Below are 6,000 nucleotides of genomic sequence, written 5' to 3'. Positions count from 1 at the left end.
TTTGAGCCCCATGTCACGCTCTGTGCTGACACCTCAGAGCCTGGAGCCTGCTTCTGATTCTGTTTCTCCCTCTCTCTCTGCCCCTCTCCCACCCCCACTTGCACACTCTGTCTCTCAAAAATAAATAAACATAAAAAAATTTTAATAGAATAATGGCAGTTTTTTCAATGATGACCACAACATTACTTCCCATTCTGTAAATGGTGTAAACACATTAATTAAAAACAGACATCGTCAGATTGCTAAAAGAAGCAAGATCCAAACATACACTGTCTGTAGTGACACAGGTTAGAAGCAAAAGGGTGGAAAAAGACATGCCGTGCTGACATTAATCAAAAGAAAGCTAGAGTGTGGATATTAAGATCAGGCAAAGCAGTTTTCATAGTAAAGAATTTTAGCAGGGATACAAAGGGTCACTTCATAAGATAAAAGGTCACTTCAACAAAAGAACATAAAAATCCTAGATGTTTAGGCACTTAAGACAGCTTCAAATTACATAAAACGAAGACGGTTAGAACTTCAAGGAGAAGTAGATATGCCCACAGTTTTAGTCAAAGGTTGTTAACACCCTTCTCCCAGGAACCGACACAGTAGACTGAATGATCAGTCAGGATGTAAATAAAAGACTCGAACAACACTATCAACCAGCTTGACCAGCTGACACTTATAACCCCACCCAACGACAGCAACGTACGCAATTTTGCAATCTTTTCAAGTGCACGTGCATTTTCCAAGCTAGAGCCTGTTCTGAATCACAAACCAAAACTTGATACATTTCCAACAATTCAAGCAATGCAAAGTAGTCTCAGACCACAATGGAATTAAGTTAAAAACCAGTAACAGGGACGCCTGGGTGGCTCAGTCAGTTGAGCGTCCGACTTTGGCTCAGGTCATGATCTCAGTTCGTGGGTTCCAGCCCCGCGTCAGGCTCTGTGCTGACAGCTCAGAGCGTGGAGCCTGCTTCGGATTCTGTATGTGTCTCTCTCTGCCCCTCCCCTGATCATGATGTGTCTCTCTGTCTCTCAAAAATAAATAAATGTTAAAAAATTAAAAAAAAAACCAGTAATAGAAAGATATATGGAAAACCCCCAAATACATAAACTAGAAAACACACTTCTAAGTAACTGATGGGTCAAAGAAATAAGGGAAACAAAGTTTTTTGAACTGAATGAAAATGAAATCATGGACGTACAGGTTTCCAGCTGCACACGTAGGAAGCTTCTAAGTAGCAATTTCCTTCTAATCGTAAGTAAAGGACAGAGTGAACGCTCCACCGCTCCTCCTGGACTCATGCAAGAGCAGAGGACACAGGACAGACTGCTGTCCCCAAGGCTGGAGGGGCAGGCCCACACAAGGAATCACCACTTCCCAAAGCAGATTCACCAGGGGAGGCAGTGCTAGATAGAAACACGTGAGGCGTGACTGATGAACTGCTCTCGGCTCTGTGAGGACGGTTCTGAGGGTTAAGAACTCCAAGGGCACCCAGTCACAGGGGACTCCCACCATCTGGGGAGATTTACCTCCAAGAGCTCAACCAGGTTCCCACAGTAAACACTGGAGAAAAATCCTCTGAAGTTTCCAGGAGGAGGGGAAGAGGAGCCATTTTGAACAGAGCAGTCTGTTCTTTTTTTTTTTTGAGAGTGAGAAACAGCATGAGCAGGGGAGGGGCAGAGAGAGAAGGAGACACAGAAACCAAAGTAGGCTCCGGCTCTGAGCTGTCAGCACAGAGCCCGACACGGACTCAGACTCACAAATCGTGAGATCATGACCTGAGCTCAAACGACTGAGCCACCCAGATGTCCCCAGAGCACTCTGTTCTTAACAAGGCCTCCCCTAGGGAGAAACTAGTTAACCAGAGCCTAACCCACTGGGTTAACCTGAGCTGAGCTGACCTGGGGGGAGAGAAATACCCAATTCTAGCCCATCTAGCCATCCTGTCCCACTTAGGGGTCGGAGGATAAAACAGAAACACGTGTGAAGCTCACAGTCCAGAGGCAAAGACTCATCCAAGTCAGACTGAACCACAGGACTTCGGAACGTGTCCCTTTCCCCCAACACCAAAGGCCTATCTACCTAGTAGACCTTGTCTGGCTAGCAAGAAAAAGTTACAAAGCTACCAAAAGGCAAACAGTACAATCTGCAGAGACAAAGAACCAGACACGGCAGGAGTGTTGGAATTATCAGACTGGAAATTTAAAACAACTTTAGTTAATAAGCTAATATTAATAGATATCTACTTAATAGATAAAGCTGACCGCATACAGGGGCTCCTGGGTGGCTCTGTTGGTTACACGTCCAACTCTTGGTTTTGGTTCAGGTCATGATCTCGTGGTTTTGGGAGTTCGAGCCTCCAGTAGGGCTCCGTGCTGGCAGCATGAAGCCTGCTAGGAATTCTCTCTCCCTCTCTCTCTCTGTCTCTCCCCAACATGCACTGTGCCTCTCCCAATATAAATAAACTTTAAAAAAAAAAAAAAAAGGAGTAGGCAACATACAGGAATGACGGGCAATGTAAGCAGAGAGATGGAATTCCTAATAAAGAATCAAAAAAGAAATGCTGGAAATCAGAAATGCTGTTAACAACTGAAGACTGCCTTTGATGGGTTTATTTGTAGACTGGGCAAGGCTGATGGGAGAATCTCTCAAAAACTGAAAAGCACAGGGGCGCCTGGGCGGCTCAGTCGGTTAAGTGTCCAACTTCAGCTCAGGTCATGATCTCGCGGTTCGTGAGTCTGAGCCCCGCGTCGGGCTCTGTGCTGACAGCTCAGAGCCTGGAGCCTGTTTCACATTCTGTATCTCCCTCTCTCTCTGACCCTCCCCTGCTCGAGTTCTCTCTCTCTCTGAAAAATAAATAAAAAACATTAAAAAAAAAATTTTTAAACCTGAAAAGCACAGAGAACAAAAACTGAAGGGAAAAAAAAAACAAAACCCAGAGCAGAGTAACCAAGGGCATACGCATAATGGGAGTACCAAAGAAAGAGAAGGAACAGAACTGTTTCAGAGCATGATAACTGAGGGTTAATGTCAGATGCCAAACCACACAGACCTAGGAAGCTCACGGAACACCATGCACAATAAAAGTCCCCAGAACTACACACGTGGCAGCTGAACCTTCTAGAAGCACCACGGCATGCACCATGCCCTGGCCCCATGCCCTGGCCCCATGCATCAGCGTCTCCTCAGCAAGCTCCTGAGGGAAGCTGCCCAGTGGGAGCCCCTGTGGACATTCGACCAGGAACTTCCCAAAATCCAACAGGGAGGGCTTGTGCCCCCACCTAGATGTTTTCAATCGAGAAAATACAGGAGCACGTGGGGAAATGTGAAAAACCTCAAGTGTCTGGACTTCTCTGAGAGAAAGCACCTGGTCGGTGTTACAGAGAGATGTTGAAAAGACCACCACACGTCAAATAGAAGCAAGGTAAAACTTTATTGACGGCCGGGCCAAACCTGCTCTCCTGATGGTAAGGAGACAGTGCAGAGAATGGCCCCCAACAAAGGCTGCAGTGAGATTATATACACATCCACAGGATTCCATGATAGCCAATTACATCCTAATACACAGACTAGTTTTTGGCAGGAACCTATAAATTTAGTTCTTTGTTCTTTAAGATGACCAATCACTAGCGGTGACTAATCAATTTTTCTGTAGGTGTGGCCTTGGCCAGATCTTAGCAATCACAGAAAGGGGTCGGGGAGTGGTTTGCAACAAGTTAGCCATCACATTCCATAAGTAAGTTAACCCATTACATTCCATACGGTTAACCCTTTACATTCCATAAGCTGACCTATAACAGCACAGAAAATCTTGTCACAAAACATAGGCGAGGGAAATCATGTCATGGGACATTTTCACCCAAATTACCCCCTTTCAACTAGCTTTCCTTATTATATTGGTGTCCCTTCTCTTCCCCTCAGACCTGCTTTTCTAGAACCTTCTACAGTTCATGTATTGAGACTGTTGTACAGTAAAATATTGGTAGACTGCCCCCCACGGTCAGCAAAGGCTGAGGTCTGCCCATTATTCAAGACGCTGGGGTGTTTCAAGACCACCCGGAACGTGGTGAGAAAACAGAGGGAAGACCCAGGACAGAACCCAGTATCAGAGAATGGGGCACTCCCGCAACCACAGGGAGCTCAGAATCAGCCCGCACACACACAGGCACGCTCACAGCCTTGCTCTGCTACTGAGGGGTTGGAGGTACTGTCCCGGAACAGAAGCGTGTACCGCGGCAGCCAAAGTGGCATCTCTAAAGGGCAAGTCTGTAACTGACATATTGCATAGATTTGTGGGTACAGGGACAGGAAGAAAACAATTGAAAGAGGGGTGGGGTGTGAGAGAACGAAACCAGACTTTAAACCCTGGAGGCTGGACACCAGGGAGAAGAAACGGGAAGCTCCTTTTAAGGACAGGGTGTTTTATTCAAGGAGACTAGTCAAGAAGGGCTTATTACAAATTTCAAGTCCCACCACCTCTTTGCTGACAGCACCTGGTGCACCGTGAGGCAATTCCGCCACTGACGGGCTGGCAGTGGGCTCTACAGGCTGAAGGGCACGGTCTGGACAGGGCCTGTCTGCTTCAGACAGCAACTACAATTCAGGGTCACCGGCCACCCCCACTTCCGGCCGAGTGGAAAATACAGAAGGTAGTGCTAACTTGAAAATTAAAGTTACTTTGCCAGCAAAAATAGATTTATTCAGGAGTAACAGAGAATTGCAATTTGGGACACGCAAGTAGCCACAAAACAAACCGTAGGCACAACCTGAGAACAAAGGAGAGGAACATTCTTTTATAGAAGGTGGGGGGTTGGAAGGAACTGTTATAAGCGACTGGTCCATTGGTGCGAATTGGGAGTTCCAAGCGTAGCGCCCTTTCATTGGTTGATTTGGTGCAGTCTCATTGGCTGGGCTGTCGCCAGGGGAGGAGAAAATCTCCCTTCCTCCGGCTGGGTAGCATAGGCTCCTTCCTGCGGGTAGCATAGGCTCCTTCCTGCCGGGAGCATCTTAGTCTGGGATGCTATAACAAAAACACCAGAAACTGCGTGGCTTAAATCAACAAATATTTCTATCTCCAAGTTCTGAAGGTTGGAAGATCTATCCCAGATCCAGTGCTGATCAGTTCAATTTCCAGGGAGGAACTGCTTCCTGGTTCATAGACAGCTGTCTTCTTACTGGGTGCCCACATGGCAGAGGGGGCAAAGGGTGCTCTACGGGGGCGTCTCTTTTATACCGGTATTGATTCCACTCATGAGGGCTCCGCTTTCCTGACCAAATCCCCCCATCCCATCACATTGGAGGTTAGGTGTCAACATGTGATTTTGGAGGCAACATTTGTCCATAGCACGACCTCCCTCGGGTTCAATAATTCACAAGAACTCACAGAACTCAGGAAAGTGCTATAACTTTCAGTGTGTGTAGACATTCTATGCACCATCTACACAGACTTCGATGCAAGAATGAATACCAGACACCGCTTTTTACATTCACAGCTTCTAAGGCATGCCACCCAGCCCTGGCCCTACTATTTCTCATGGGTTTCGAAAGCTCCCTTTCTACAGCCTTAATGATGTCCTAAAGAATCAACTCTTAAAAAAAAAATTAGCTCGTGAAATAGTAGCACAAATACTCCTACTCATTCACTAAAACCAACAGTGGGGAGAGGCGGAATAAAGTAAGGAGATAACATTCCAGTATTAGTTACAGACCGCAGATCCAGTTCTCAGTAATTAAAACAGGGAAACTGGCCAGTCTTGAATAATACAAAAACTTGGCCCCAATCTGATGATCCCAGAGTGACTGAGTCAGTCCCTGATACCTGGGGTCTGGGACAGTATTTTTATGTTTGTGTTTCCGGGTTTTCTGACTCCTCCCCAGGGTTCAGGGTGGGGTGGGGATGGGGGCGAATCTAGGAGGCATCCTCTCCATGATGGGAGGTCCAGGGTGGTGAGTGGAGTCATCTGGTACCTCCTCACTGACTTACTTTGCAATAGAGAAGTCAGATGAATG

This window comes from Suricata suricatta, chromosome 17 (assembly GCF_006229205.1).
Source record: "Suricata suricatta isolate VVHF042 chromosome 17, meerkat_22Aug2017_6uvM2_HiC, whole genome shotgun sequence".
NCBI lineage: Eukaryota > Metazoa > Chordata > Mammalia > Carnivora > Herpestidae > Suricata > Suricata suricatta.
Note: the sequence above shows the minus strand (reverse complement) of the source record.